Source organism: Chiloscyllium plagiosum, unplaced genomic scaffold (genome assembly GCF_037043375.1).
Source record: "Chiloscyllium plagiosum isolate Xiang-an unplaced genomic scaffold, Cpla_swu_hap1 HiC_scaffold_21, whole genome shotgun sequence".
Classification (NCBI taxonomy): Eukaryota; Metazoa; Chordata; class Chondrichthyes; order Orectolobiformes; family Hemiscylliidae; genus Chiloscyllium; species Chiloscyllium plagiosum.
The window spans coordinates 54,685,696-54,700,691 of record NW_028270159.1 but is presented as its reverse complement, the minus strand read 5'-3'; positions in this window follow the sequence as shown (position 1 = coordinate 54,700,691).

Genomic DNA, 14,996 nt, shown 5'->3' with positions numbered 1-14,996 from the left:
CTGTGAGTGTGTATTGGTCTGTGAGTGTGTAATTGCCTGTGAGTGTGTATTGGTCCGTGAGTGTGTATTGGTCTGTCAATGTGTATTAGTCTGTGAGTGTGTATTGACCTGTCAGTGTGTATTAGCATGTGAGTTTGTATTGGTCCGTGAGTGTGTATTGTTCCATGAGTGTGTATTGGTCTGTGAGTGTGTATTGGCCTGTGAGTGTGTATTGGTCTGTGAGTGTGTATTGGCCTGTGAGTGTGTATTGGTCTGTCAGTATTTATTGGTCTATGAGTGTGTATTGACCTGTGAGTGTGTATTGGTCTGTGAGTGTGTATTGGTCTGTCAGTGTGTATTGGTCTGTCAGTGTGTATTGTTCTGTGAGTGAGTGTTGGTCCATGAGTGTGTATTGGCCTGTTAGTATTTATTGGTCTGTGAGTGTGTATTGGTCTGTAATTGTGTATTGGTCTGTGAGTGTGTATTGGTCTGTCAGTGTGTATTGTTCTGTGAGTGAGTGTTGGTCCATGAGTGTGTATTGGCCTGTTAGTATTTATTGGTCTGTGAGTGTGTATTGGTCTGTAATTGTGTATTGGTCTGTGAGTGTGTATTGGTCTGTCAGTGTGTATTGTTCTGTGAGTGAGTGTTGGTCCATGAGTGTGTATTGGCCTGTTAGTATTTATTGGTCTGTGAGTGTGTATTGACCTGTGAGTGGTATTGGCCTGTGAGTGTGTTTTGGTCTGTGAGTGTGTGTTGGTATGTGTGTGTGTATTGGTCCGTCAGTGTGTTCTGGTCTGTGAGTGTGTATTGGCCTGTCAGTGTGTATTGGTCTGTCAGTGTGTATTGGTCTGTCAGTGTGTATTGGCCTCTGAGTGTGTATTGGCCTGTGAGTGTATATTGTTCTGTCACTGTATATTGGCCTGTGGGTGTGTATTGTTCCATGAGTGTGTATTGGCCTGTGAGTGTGTATTGTTCCGTGAGTGTGTTTTGGTCCATGAGTGTGTTTTGGTCTGTCAGTGTTTCTTGGTCTGTGAATGCGTAATTGTCTGTGAGTGTGTATTGGTCTGTGAGTGTGTATTGGTCTGTGAGTGTGTATTGGCCTGTGAGTGTGTATTGCTCTGTGAGTGTGTATTGGCCTGTGAGTGTGTATTGGTCTGTTAGTATTTATTGGTCTGTGAGTGTGTATTGGTCTGTCAGTGTGTTTTGGTCTGTGAGTGTGTATTGGTCTGTCAGTGTGTATTGGTCTGTCAGTGTGTATTGTTCTGTGAGTGAGTGTTGGTCCATGAGTGTGTATTGGCCTGTTAGTATTTATTGGTCTGTGAGTGTATATTGGTCTGTGAGTGTGTATTGGTCTGTCAGTGTGTATTGGTCTGTCAGTGTGTATTGTTCTGTGAGTGAGTGTTGATCCATGAGTGTGTATTGGCCTGTTAGTATTTATTGGTCTGCGTGTGTGTATTGACCTGTGAGTGTGTATTGGCCTGTGAGTGTGTTTCGGTCTGTGAGTGTGTATTGGTATGTGTGTGTGTATTGGTCCGTCAGTGTGTATTGGTCTGTGAGTGTGTATTGGCCTGTCAGTGTGTATTGGTCTGTCAGCGTGTATTGGTCTGTCAGTGTGTATTGGCCTGTGAGTGTATATTGGTCTGTCACTGTATATTGGCCTGTGAGTGTGTATTGTTCCATGAGTGTGTATTGGCCTGTGAGTGTGTATTGGTCCGTGATTGTGTATTGACAGGTGAGTGTGTATTGGCCTGTGAGTGTATATTGTTCTGTCACTGTATATTGGCCTGTGAGTGTGTATTGTTCCATGAGTGTGTATTGGTCTGTGAGTGTGTATTGACCTGTCAGTGTGTATTAGCCTGTGAGTTTGTATTGGTCTGTGAGTGTGTATTGGTCTGTCAGTGTGTATTGGCCTGTGAGTGTGTATTGGCCCGTGAGTGTGTATTGGTTTGGCAGTGTGTATTGGTCTGTCAGTGTGTATTGGTCCATCAGTGTGTTGTGGTCTGTGAGTGTGTATTGGTCTGTGAGTGTGTATTGGTTTGTGATTGTGTATTGGTCTGTGAGTCTGTGTTGGCCTGTCAGTGTGTATTGGTCTGTGAGTGTGTATTGGCCTGTGAGTGTATATTGGTCTGTGAGTGTGTATTGACCTGTGAGTGTGTATTGGTCTGTCAGTGTGTATTGCTGTATGAGTGTGTGTTCATCCGTGAGTGTATTTTGGTCCGTGAGTGTGTATTGGTCCGTGAGTGTGTTTTTTTCTGTCAGTATGTCTTGGTCTGTGAGTGCGTATTGGTCTGTGAGTGTGTATTGGTCTGTGAGTGTGTAATTGTCTGTGATTGTGTATTGGTCCGTGAGTGTGTATTGGTCTGTCAATGTGTATTAGTCTGTGAGTGTGTAATGGTCTCTGTGTGTGTATTGACCTGTCAGTGTGTATTAGCCTGTGAGTTTGTATTGGTCCGTGAGTGTGTATTGTTCCATGAGTGTGTATTAGCCTGTGAGTTTGTATTGGTCTGTGAGTGTGTATTGCTCTGTGAGTGTGTATTGGCCTGTGAGTGTGTATTGGTCTGTCAGTATTTATTGGCCTGTCAGTGTGTATTGGTCTGTGAGTGTGTATTGGTCTGTGAGTCTGTATTGGCCTGTCAGTGTGTATTGGTTTGTGAGTGTGTATTGGCCTATGAGTGTATATTGGTCTGTCAGTGTATTTCGGCCTGTGAGTGTGTATTGTTCCATGAGTGTGTATTGGCTGTGAGTGTGTATTGGTCCGTGATTGTGTATTGAACTTTGAGTGTGTATTGGTCTGTCAGTGTGTATTGCTGTATGAGTGTGTGTTCATCCGTGAGTGTATTTTCGTCCGTGAGTGTGTATTGGTCCGTGAGTGTGTTTTGGTCTGTCAGTGTGTCTTGGTCTGTGAGTGCGTAATGGTCTGTGAGTGTGTATTGGTCTGTGAGTGTGTAATTGTCTGTGATTGTGTATTGGTCCGTGAGTGTGTATTGGTCTGTCAATGTGTATTAGTCTGTGAGTGTGTAATGGTCTCTGTGTGTGTATTGACCTGTCAGTGTGTATTAGCCTGTGAGTTTGTATTGGTCCGTGAGTGTGTATTGTTCCATGAGTGTGTATTGGTCTGTGAGTGTGTATTGGCCTGTGAGTGTGTATTGCTCTGTGAGTGTGTATTGGTCTGTGATTGTGTATTGGTCTGTGAGTCTGCATTGGCCTGTCAGTGTGTATTGGTCTGTCAGTGTGTATTGGTCTGTCAGTGTGTATTGGCCTGTGAGTGTGTATTGGTCTGTGAGTGTGTATTGGTCTGTGAGTGTATATTGGTCTGTCACTGTATATTGGCCTGTGAGTGTGTATTGTTCCATGAGTGTGTATTGGCCTGTGAGTGTGTATTGTTCCGTGAGTGTGTTTTGGTCCGTGAGTGTGTTTTGGTCTGTCAGTGTATCTTGGTCTGTGAGTGCGTAATGCTCTGTGAGTGTGTATTGGTCTGTGAGTGTGTAATTGTCTGTGAGTGTGTATTGGTCCGTGAGTGTGTATTGGCCTGTCAGTGTGTATTGACCTGTGAGTGTGTAATGGTCTCTGTGTGTGTATTGACCTGTCAGCGTGTATTAGCCTGTGAGTTTGAATTGGTTCATGAGTGTGTATTGGTCTGTGAGTGTGTATTGGTCTGTCAGTGTGTATTGGCCTGTGAGTGTGTATTGGTCTGTGAGTGTGTAATTGTCTGTGAGTGTGTATTGGTCCGTGAGTGTGTATTGGTCTGTGAGTGTGTATTGGTCTGTGAGTGTTTAATTGTCTCTGTTTGTGTATTGACCTCTCAGTGTGTATTAGCCTGTGAGTTTGTATTGGTCCGTGAGCGTGTATTGGTCTGTGAGTGTGTATTGGTCTGTCAGTGTGTACTAGTCTATGAGTGTGTATTGGTCTGTGAGTGTGTATTGGTCTATGAGTCTGTATTGGTCCATGAGTGTGTATTGGTCTGTCAGTGTGTATTGGTCTGTGAGTGTATATTCATCTGTCAGTGTGTATTGGCCTGTGAGTGTGTATTGGTCGGGGAGTGTGTGTTGGTTGTTCGTGTACATTGGCCTGCGAGTGTGTATTTGTCCGTGAGTGTGCATTGGTCTATGAGTGTGTATTGGTCTGTGAGTGTGTATTGGTCTGTGAGTGTGTATTGGCCTGTCAGTGTGTATTGGTCTGTGAGTCTGTATTGGCCTGTGAGTGTGTATTGGTCTGTCAGTGTGTATTGGCCTGTGAGTGTGTATTGTTCCGTGAGTGTGTATTGACAGGTGAGTGTGTATTGGCCTGTGAGTGTATATTGTTCTGTCACTGTATATTGGCCTGTGAGTGTGTATTGGCCTGTGAGGGTATATTGGTCTGTCAGTGTATATTGGCCTGTGAGTGTGTATTGTTCCATGAGTGTGTATTGGCCTGTGAGTGTGTATTGGTCCGTGATTGTGTATTGACCTGTGAGTGTGTTTTGGTCTGTCAGTGTGTCTTGGTCTGTGAGTGCGTAATGGTCTGTGAGTGTGTATTGGTCTGTGAGTGTGTAATTGTCTGTGAGTGTGTATTGGTCCGTGAGTGTGTATTGGTCTGTCAATGTGTATTGGTCTGTGAGTGTGTATTGGTCTCTGTGTGTGTATTGACCTGTCAGTGAGTATTAACCTGTGAGTTTGTATTGGTCCGTGAGTGTGTATTGTTCCATGAGTGTGTATTGATCTGTGAGTGTGTATTGGCCTGTGAGTGTGTATTGGTCTGTGAGTGTGTATTGGCCTGTGAGTGTGTATTGGTCTGTCAGTATTTATTGGTCTGTGAGTGTGTATTGACCTGTGAGTGTGTATTGGTCTGTGAGTATTTATTGGTCTGTGAGTGTGTATTGACCTGTGAGTGTGTATTGGTCTGTGAGTGTGTATTGGTCTGTGAGTGTGTATTGGTCTGTCAGCGTGTATTGGTCTGTCAGTGTGTATTGTTCTGTGAGTGAGTGTTGGTCCATGTGTGTGTATTGGCCTGTTAGTATTTATTGGTCTGTGAGTGTGTATTGGCCTGTGAGTGTGTATTGGTCTGTCAGTGTGTATTGGCCTGTGAGTGTGTAATTGTCTGTGATTGTGTATTGGTCCGTGAGTGTGTATTGGTCTGTCAATGTGTATTAGTCTGTGAGTGTGTAATGGTCTCTGTGTGTGTATTGACCTGTCAGTGTGTATTAGCCTGTGAGTTTGTATTGGTCCGTGAGTGTGTATTGTTCCATGAGTGTGTATTGGTCTGTGAGTGTGTATTGGCCTGTGAGTGTGTATTGCTCTGTGAGTGTGTATTGGCCTGTGAGTGTGTATTGGTCTGTCAGTATTTATTGGCCTGTCAGTGTGTATTGGTCTGAAAGTATGTATTGGTCTGTGATTGTGTATTGGTCTGTGAGTCTGTATTGGCCTGTCAGTGTGTATTGGTCTGTCAGTGTGTATTGGTCTGTCAGTGTGTATTGGCCTGTGAGTGTGTATTGGTCTGTGATTGTGTATTGGTCTGTGAGTGTATATTGGTCTGTCACTGTATATTGGACTGTGAGTGTGTATTGTTCCATGAGTGTGTATTGGCCTGTGAGTGTGTTTTGTTCCGTGAGTGTGTTTTGGTCCGTGAGTGTGTTTTGGTCTGTCAGTGTATCTTGGTCTGTGAGTGCGTAATGCTCTGTGAGTGTGTATTGGTCTGTGAGTGTGTAATTGTCTGTGAGTGTGTATTGGTCCGTGAGTGTGTATTGGCCTGTCAGTGTGTATTGACCTGTGAGTGTGTAATGGTCTCTGTGTGTGTATTGACCTGTCAGCGTGTATTAGCCTGTGAGTTTGAATTGGTTCATGAGTGTGTATTGGTCTGTGAGTGTGTATTGGTCTGTCAGTGTGTATTGATCTGTGAGTCTGTATTGGCCTGTCAGTGCGTGTTGGCCTGTGAGTGTGTATTGGTCTTTCAGTCTGTATTGGTCTGTGAGTCTGTATTGGCCTGTGAGTGTGTATTGGTCTGTCAGTGTATATTGGCCTGTGAGTGTGTATTGTTCCATGAGTGTGTATTGGTCTGTGAGTGTGTATTGGTCTGTCATTGTGTATTGACCTGTGAGTGTGTATTGGCCTGTCAGCGTGTATTGGCCTGTGAGTGTTTATTGGTCTGTCAGTGTGTATTGGTCTGTGAGTCTGTATTGGCCTGTGAGTGTGTATTGGTCTGTGAGTGTATATTGGTCTGTCAGTGTATATTGGCCTGTGAGTGTGTATTGTTCCATGAGTGGGTATTGGCCTGTGAGTGTGTATTGGTCCGTGAGTGTGTATTGACCTGTGAGTGTGTATTGGTCTGTCAGTGTGTATTGCTGTATGAGTGTGTGTTCGTCCATGAGTGTGTATTGGTCCGTGAGTGTGTATTGGTCCGTGAGAGTGTTTTGGTCTGTCAGTGTGTCTTGGTCTGTGAGTGCGTAATGGTCTGTGAGTGTGTATTGGTCTGTGAATGTGTAATTGTCTGTGAGTGTGTATTGGTCCGAGAGTGTGTATTGGTCTGTGAGTGAGTGTTGGTCCATGAGTGTGTATTGGCCTGTCAGTATTTATTGGTCTGTGAGTGTGTATTGACCTGTGAGTGTGTATTGGTCTGTCAGTGTGTATTGGCCTGTGAGTGTGTTTTGGTCTGTGAGTGTGTATTGGTATGTGTGTGTGTATTGGTCCGTCAGTGTGTTCTGGTCTGTGAGTGTGTATTGTTCCATGAGTGTGTATTGGCCTGTGAGTGTGTATTGGTCCGTGAGTGTGTATTGACCTGTGAGTGTGTATTGGTCTGTCAGTGTGTATTGCTGTATGAGTGTGTGTTCGTCCGTGAGTATGTATAGGTCCGTGAGTGTGTATTGTTGCGTGAGTGTGTTTTGGTCTGTCAGTGTGTCTTGGTCTGTGAGTGTGTATTGGGCTGTGAGTGTGTAATTGTCTGTGAGTGTGTATTGGATCTGTGAGTGTGTATTGGTCTGTGATTGTGTATTGGTCTGTGAGTCTGTATTGGCCAGTCAGTGTGTATTGGTCTGTGAGTGTGTATTGGTCTGTCAGTGTGTATTGGTCTGTGAGTGTGTATTGGCCTGTCAGTGTGTATTGGTCTATGAGTGTGTATTGGCCTGTGAGTGTGTATTGGTCTGTCAGTGTATATTTGCCTGTGAGTGTGTATTGTTCCATGAGTGTGTATTGGCCTGTGAGTGTGTATTGGTCCGTGATTGTGCATTGACCTGTGAGTGTGTATTGGTCTGTCAGTGTGTATTGCTGTATGAGTGTGTGTTCATCCGTGAGTGTGTTTTGGTCTGTCAGTGTGTTTTGGTCCATGAGTGTGTTTTGGTCTGTCAGTGTGTCTTGGTCTGTGAGTGCGTAATCGTCTGTGAGTGTGTATTGGTCTGTGAGTGTGTAATTGCCTGTGAGTGTGTATTGGTCCGTGAGTGTGTATTGGTCTGTCAATGTGTATTAGTCTGTGAGTGTGTATTGACCTGTCAGTGTGTATTAGCATGTGAGTTTGTATTGGTCCGTGAGTGTGTATTGTTCCATGAGTGTGTATTGGTCTGTGAGTGTGTATTGGCCTGTGAGTGTGTATTGGTCTGTGAGTGTGTATTGGCCTGTGAGTGTGTATTGGTCTGTCAGTATTTATTGGTCTATGAGTGTGTATTGACCTGTGAGTGTGTATTGGTCTGTGAGTGTGTATTGGTCTGTCAGTGTGTATTGGTCTGTCAGTGTGTATTGTTCTGTGAGTGAGTGTTGGTCCATGAGTGTGTATTGGCCTGTTAGTATTTATTGGTCTGTGAGTGTGTATTGGTCTGTAATTGTGTATTGGTCTGTGAGTGTGTATTGGTCTGTCAGTGTGTATTGTTCTGTGAGTGAGTGTTGGTCCATGAGTGTGTATTGGCCTGTTAGTATTTATTGGTCTGTGAGTGTGTATTGGTCTGTAATTGTGTATTGGTCTGTGAGTGTGTATTGGTCTGTCAGTGTGTATTGTTCTGTGAGTGAGTGTTGGTCCATGAGTGTGTATTGGCCTGTTAGTATTTATTGGTCTGTGAGTGTGTATTGACCTGTGAGTGGTATTGGCCTGTGAGTGTGTTTTGGTCTGTGAGTGTGTGTTGGTATGTGTGTGTGTATTGGTCCGTCAGTGTGTTCTGGTCTGTGAGTGTGTATTGGCCTGTCAGTGTGTATTGGTCTGTCAGTGTGTATTGGTCTGTCAGTGTGTATTGGCCTCTGAGTGTGTATTGGCCTGTGAGTGTATATTGTTCTGTCACTGTATATTGGCCTGTGGGTGTGTATTGTTCCATGAGTGTGTATTGGCCTGTGAGTGTGTATTGTTCCGTGAGTGTGTTTTGGTCCATGAGTGTGTTTTGGTCTGTCAGTGTTTCTTGGTCTGTGAATGCGTAATTGTCTGTGAGTGTGTATTGGTCTGTGAGTGTGTAATTGTCTGTGAGTGTGCATTGGTCCGTGAGTGTGTATTGGTCTGTCAGTGTGTATTGGCCTGTGAGTGTGTAATGGTCTCTGTGTGTGTATTGACCTGTCAGTGTGTATTAGCCTGTGAGTTTGTATTGGTTCATGAGTGTGTATTGGTCTGTGAGTGTGTAATTGCCTGTGAGTGTGTATTGGTCTGTCAGTGTGTATTGGCCTGTGAGTGTGTATTGGTCTGTGAGTGTGTTATTGTCTGTGAGTGTGTATTGGTCCGTGAGTGTGTATTGGTCTGTGAGTGTGTATTGTTCTGTGAGTGTGTAATTGTCTCTGTGTGTGTATTGACCTGTCAGTGTGTATTAGCCTGTGAGTTTGTATTGGTCCGTGAGCGTGTATTGGTCTGTGAGTGTGTATTGGTCTGTCAGTGTGTACTAGTCTATGAGTGTGTATTGGTCTGTGAATGTGTATTGGTCTATGAGTCTGTATTGGTCCGTGAGTATGTATTGGTCTGTCAGTGTGTATTGGTCTGTCAGTGTATATTCATCTGTAAGTGTGTATTGGCCTGTGAGTGTGTATTGGTCGGGGAGTGTGTTTTGGTTGTTCGTGTACATTGGCCTGCGAGTGTGTATTTGTCCGTGAGTGTGCATTGGTCTATGAGTGTGTATTGGTCTGTGAGTGTGTATTGTTCTGTGAGTGTGTATTGGCCTGTCAGTGTGTATTGGTCCGTGAGTCTGTATTGGCCTGTGAGTGTGTATTGGTCTGTCAGTGTGTATTGGCCTGTGAGAGTGTATTGGTCTGTGAGTGTGTATTGACCAGTCAGTGTGTATTAGCCTGTGAATTTGTATTGGTCCGTGAGTGTGTATTGGTCTGTGAGTGTATATTGGTCTGTCAGTGTGTATTGGCCCCTGAGTGTGTATTGGTCCGTGAGTGTGTATTGGTATGTCACTGTGTATTGGTCTGTCTGTGTGTATTGGTCCGTCAGTGTGTTGTGGTCTGTGAGTGTGTATTGGTCTGTGAGTGTGTATTGGTCTGTGATTGTGTATTGGTCTGTGAGTCTGTATTGGCCTGTCAGTGTGTATTGGTCTGTGAGTGTGTATTGGTCTGTCAGTGTGTTTTGGTCTGTGAGTCTGTATTGGCCTGTCAGTGTGTATTGGTCTGTGAGTGTGTATTGGCCTGTGAGTGTATATTGGTCTGTCAGTGTATATTGGCCTGTGAGTGTGTATTGTTCCATGAGTGTGTATTGGCCTGTCAGTGTGTATTGGTCTGTGAGTGTGTATTGGTCTGTCAGTGTGTATTGGTGTGTGAATCTGTATTGGCCTGTCAGTGTGTATTGGTCTGTGAGTCTGTATTGGCCTGTCAGTGTGTATTGGTCTATGAGTGTGTATTGGCCTGTGAGTGTATATTGGTCTGTCAGTGTATGTTGGCCTGTGAGTGTGTATTGTTCCATGAGTGTGTATTGGTCTGTGAGTGTGTATTGGTCCGTGATTGTGTATTGACCTGTGAGTGTGTATTGGTCTGTCAGTGTGTATTGCTGTATGAGTGTGTGTTCAGCCGTGAGTGTGTTTTGGTCCGTGAGTGTGTTTTGGTCCGTGAGTGTGTTTTGGTCTCTCAGTGTGTCTTGGTCTGTGAATGCGTAATCGTCTGTGAGTGTGTATTGGTCTGTGAGTGTGTAATTGTCTGTGAGTGTGTATTGGTCCGTGAGTGTGTATTGGTCTGTCAATGTGTATTGGTCTGTGAGTGTGTATTGGTCTCTGTGTGAGTATTGACCTGTCAGTGAGTATTAGCATGTGAGTTTGTATTGGTCCGTGAGTGTGTATTGCTCTGTGAGTGTGTATTGGTCTGTGAGTGTGTATTGGCCTGTGAGTGTGTATTGCTCTGTGAGTGTGTATTGGCCTGTGAGTGTGTATTGGTCTGTTAGTATTTATTGGTCTGTGAGTGTGTATTGGTCTGTCAGTGTGTTTTGGTCTGTGAGTGTGTATTGGTCTGTCAGTGTGTATTGGTCTGTCAGTGTGTATTGTTCTGTGAGTGAGTGTTGGTCCATGAGTGTGTATTGGCCTGTTAGTATTTATTGGTCTGTGAGTGTATATTGGTCTGTGAGTGTGTATTGGTCTGTCAGTGTGTATTGGTCTGTCAGTGTGTATTGTTCTGTGAGTGAGTGTTGATCCATGAGTGTGTATTGGCCTGTTAGTATTTATTGGTCTGAGTGTGTGTATTGGTCCGTCAGTGTGTATTGGTCTGTGAGTGTGTATTGGCCTGTCAGTGTGTATTGGTCTGTCAGCGTATATTGGTCTGTCAGTGTGTATTGGCCTGTGAGTGTATATTGGTCTGTCACTGTATATTGGCCTGTGAGTGTGTATTGTTCCATGAGTGTGTATTGGCCTGTGAGTGTGTATTGGTCCGTGATTGTGTATTGACAGGTGAGTGTGTATTGGCCTGTGAGTGTATATTGTTCTGTCACTGTATATTGGCCTGTGAGTGTGTATTGTTCCATGAGTGTGTATTGGTCTGTGAGTGTGTATTGACCTGTCAGTGTGTATTAGCCTGTGAGTTTGTATTGGTCTGTGAGTGTGTATTGGTCTGTCAGTGTGTATTGGCCTGTGAGTGTGTATTGGCCCGTGAGTGTGTATTGGTTTGGCAGTGTGTATTGGTCTGTCAGTGTGTATTGGTCCATCAGTGTGTTGTGGTCTGTGAGTGTGTATTGGTCTGTGAGTGTGTATTGGTCTGTGATTGTGTATTGGTCTGTGAGTCTGTATTGGCCTGTCAGTGTGTATTGGTCTGTCAGTGTATATTGGCCTGTGAGTGTGTATTGTTCCATTGGTATGTATTGGCCTGTCAGTGTGTTTTGGTCTGTGAGTGTGTATTGGTCTGTCAGTGTGTATTGGTCTGTGAGTCTGTATTGGCCTGTCAGTGTGTATTGGTTTGTGAGTGTGTATTGGCCTGTGAGTGTATATTGGTCTGTCAGTGTATTTTGGCCTGTGAGTGTGTATTGTTCCATGAGTGTGTATTGGCCTGTGAGTGTGTATTGGTCCGTGATTGTGTATTGACCTGTGAGTGTGTATTGGTCTGTCAGTGTGTATTGCTGTATGAGTGTGTGTTCATCCGTGAGTGTATTTTGGTCCGTGAGTGTGTATTGGTCCGTGAGTGTGTTTTTTTCTGTCAGTGTGTCTTGGTCTGTGAGTGCGTAATGGTCTGTGAGTGTGTATTGGTCTGTGAGTGTGTAATTGTCTGTGATTGTGTATTGGTCCGTGAGTGTGTATTGGTCTGTCAATGTGTATTAGTCTGTGAGTGTGTAATGGTCTCTGTGTGTGTATTGACCTGTCAGTGTGTATTAGCCTGTGAGTTTGTATTGGTCCGTGAGTGTGTATTGTTCCATGAGTGTGTATTGGTCTGTGAGTGTGTGTTGGCCTGTGAGTGTGTATTGCTCTGTGAGTGTGTATTGGCCTGTGAGTGTGTATTGGTCTGTCAGTATTTATTGGCCTGTCAGTGTGTATTGGTCTGTGAGTGTGTATTGGTCTGTGAGTCTGTATTGGCCTGTCAGTGTGTATTGGTTTGTGAGTGTGTATTGGCCTATGAGTGTATATTGGTCTGTCAGTGTATTTCGGCCTGTGAGTGTGTATTGTTCCATGAGTGTGTATTGGCTGTGAGTGTGTATTGGTCCGTGATTGTGTATTGACCTTTGAGTGTGTATTGGTCTGTCAGTGTGTATTGCTGTATGAGTGTGTGTTCATCCGTGAGTGTATTTTGGTCCGTGAGTGTGTATTGGTCCGTGAGTGTGTTTTGGTCTGTCAGTGTGTCTTGGTCTGTGAGTGCGTAATGGTCTGTGAGTGTGTATTGGTCTGTGAGTGTGTAATTGTCTGTGATTGTGTATTGGTCCGTGAGTGTGTATTGGTCTGTCAATGTGTATTAGTCTGTGAGTGTGTAATGGTCTCTGTGTGTGTATTGACCTGTCAGTGTGTATTAGCCTGTGAGTTTGTATTGGTCCGTGAGTGTGTATTGTTCCATGAGTGTGTATTGGTCTGTGAGTGTGTATTGGCCTGTGAGTGTGTATTGCTCTGTGAGTGTGTATTGGCCTGTGAGTGTGTATTGGTCTGTCAGTATTTATTGGCCTGTCAGTGTGTATTGGTCTGAAAGTATGTATTGGTCTGTGATTGTGTATTGGTCTGTGAGTCTGTATTGGCCTGTCAGTGTGTATTGGTCTGTCAGTGTGTATTGGTCTGTCAGTGTGTATTGGCCTGTGAGTGTGTATTGGTCTGTGAGTGTGTATTGGTCTATGAGTGTATATTGGTCTGTCACTGTATATTGGCCTGTGAGTGTGTATTGTTCCATGAGTGTGTATTGGCCTGTGAGTGTGTATTGTTCCGTGAGTGTGTTTTGGTCCGTGAGTGTGTTTTGGTCTGTCAGTGTATCTTGGTCTGTGAGTGCGTAATGCTCTGTGAGTGTGTATTGGTCTGTGAGTGTGTAATTGTCTGTGAGTGTGTATTGGTCCGTGAGTGTGTATTGGCCTGTCAGTGTGTATTGACCTGTGAGTGTGTAATGGTCTCTGTGTGTGTATTGACCTGTCAGCGTGTATTAGCCTGTGAGTTTGAATTGGTTCATGAGTGTGTATTGGTCTGTGAGTGTGTATTGGTCTGTCAGTGTGTATTGGCCTGTGAGTGTGTATTGGTCTGTGAGTGTGTAATTGTCTGTGAGTGTGTATTGGTCCGTGAGTGTGTATTGGTCTGTGAGTGTGTATTGGTCTGTGAGTGTGTAATTGTCTCTGTTTGTGTATTGACCTCTCAGTGTGTATTAGCCTGTGAGTTTGTATTGGTCCGTGAGCGTGTATTGGTCTGTGAGTGTGTATTGGTCTGTCAGTGTGTACTAGTCTATGAGTGTGTATTGGTCTGTGAGTGTGTATTGGTCTATGAGTCTGTATTGGTCCATGAGTGTGTATTGGTCTGTCAGTGTGTATTGGTCTGTGAGTGTATATTCATCTGTCAGTGTGTATTGGCCTGTGAGTGTGTATTGGTCGGGGAGTGTGTGTTGGTTGTTCGTGTACATTGGCCTGCGAGTGTGTATTTGTCCGTGAGTGTGCATTGGTCTATGAGTGTGTATTGGTCTGTGAGTGTGTATTGGTCTGTGAGTGTGTATTGGCCTGTCAGTGTGTATTGGTCTGTGAGTCTGTATTGGCCTGTGAGTGTGTATTGGTCTGTCAGTGTGTATTGGCCTGTGAGTGTGTATTGTTCCGTGAGTGTGTATTGACAGGTGAGTGTGTATTGGCCTGTGAGTGTATATTGTTCTGTCACTGTATATTGGCCTGTGAGTGTGTATTGGCCTGTGAGGGTATATTGGTCTGTCAGTGTATATTGGCCTGTGAGTGTGTATTGTTCCATGAGTGTGTATTGGCCTGTGAGTGTGTATTGGTCCGTGATTGTGTATTGACCTGTGAGTGTGTTTTGGTCTGTCAGTGTGTCTTGGTCTGTGAGTGCGTAATGGTCTGTGAGTGTGTATTGGTCTGTGAGTGTGTAATTGTCTGTGAGTGTGTATTGGTCCGTGAGTGTGTATTGGTCTGTCAATGTGTATTGGTCTGTGAGTGTGTATTGGTCTCTGTGTGTGTATTGACCTGTCAGTGAGTATTAACCTGTGAGTTTGTATTGGTCCGTGAGTGTGTATTGTTCCATGAGTGTGTATTGATCTGTGAGTGTGTATTGGCCTGTGAGTGTGTATTGGTCTGTGAGTGTGTATTGGCCTGTGAGTGTGTATTGGTCTGTCAGTATTTATTGGTCTGTGAGTGTATATTGACCTGTGAGTGTGTATTGGTCTGTGAGTATTTATTGGTCTGTGAGTGTGTATTGACCTGTGAGTGTGTATTGGTCTGTGAGTGTGTATTGGTCTGTGAGTGTGTATTGGTCTGTCAGTGTGTATTGGTCTGTCAGTGTGTATTGTTCTGTGAGTGAGTGTTGGTCCATGTGTGTGTATTGGCCTGTTAGTATTTATTGGTCTGTGAGTGTGTATTGGCCTGTGAGTGTGTATTGGTCTGTCAGTGTGTATTGGCCTGTGAGTGTGTAATTGTCTGTGATTGTGTATTGGTCCGTGAGTGTGTATTGGTCTGTCAATGTGTATTAGTCTGTGAGTGTGTAATGGTCTCTGTGTGTGTATTGACCTGTCAGTGTGTATTAGCCTGTGAGTTTGTATTGGTCCGTGAGTGTGTATTGTTCCATGAGTGTGTATTGGTCTGTGAGTGTGTATTGGCCTGTGAGTGTGTATTGCTCTGTGAGTGTGTATTGGCCTGTGAGTGTGTATTGGTCTGTCAGTATTTATTGGCCTGTCAGTGTGTATTGGTCTGAAAGTATGTATTGGTCTGTGATTGTGTATTGGTCTGTGAGTCTGTATTGGCCTGTCAGTGTGTATTGGTCTGTCAGTGTGTATTGGTCTGTCAGTGTGTATTGGCCTGTGAGTGTGTATTGGTCTGTGAGTGTGTATTGGTCTGTGAGTGTATATTGGTCTGTCACTGTATATTGGCCTGTGAGTGTGTATTGTTCCATGAGTGTGTATTGGCCTGTGAGTGTGTATTGTTCCGTGAGTGTGTTTTGGTCCGTGAGTGTGTTTTGGTCTGTCAGTGTATCTTGGTCTGTGAGTGCGTAATGCTCTGTGAGT